Source organism: Sinocyclocheilus anshuiensis, unplaced genomic scaffold, assembly GCF_001515605.1.
Source record: "Sinocyclocheilus anshuiensis isolate Anshui unplaced genomic scaffold, SAMN03320099.WGS_v1.1 scaffold447, whole genome shotgun sequence".
In the NCBI taxonomy this organism is placed as follows: Eukaryota; Metazoa; Chordata; class Actinopteri; order Cypriniformes; family Cyprinidae; genus Sinocyclocheilus; species Sinocyclocheilus anshuiensis.
This window is the reverse complement of record NW_015552615.1, coordinates 4,349,932-4,350,467: the sequence shown is the minus strand read 5'-3', so window position 1 is coordinate 4,350,467 and position 536 is coordinate 4,349,932.

Here is a 536-nt window from a genome sequence, read left to right as displayed (position 1 = left end):
CAGGAATTCTCTGTGACCTGTAACATGAGCCTTACAGATTTTGACACCATAGATATTACTATACATATATGTGTTAGTGGTGGTGAATGAGGGTTCATGGGTGGTACAAAAAGATTTACTATATACAGTATATATAATTTATTTTCAATTATACATTATTGAATTAAACTATACATATAATTTAATATGCCTGAATCTCCTTCAGAAACTCAGAAAGGCCAAATGGTGTACAATTTGTTTGCCCACCCAGGGTAAACAAACAGGGTATACGGGATGTTTACTTGTGTAAGTGGTGTTGGTGAGTCTATTCAACCTTGCTGCTTATCTTGAAAATGTTTCTTTCATTACTCACAGAAATGTATCTGTTGAAATAGAAATGTCCTATGACTGTGGGATTCCTCCAGCAGTCTGTTGGTTTTAATTGAACAGATTATAGAGGGTGGTGGAAGGAGTCACAGACAAAGCCATAATTAGCTGTGGCTAATTGCTGTGTGGCTTCATTGGTTTGGTTAACGTCAGCATTTAGCCCCTGCTGG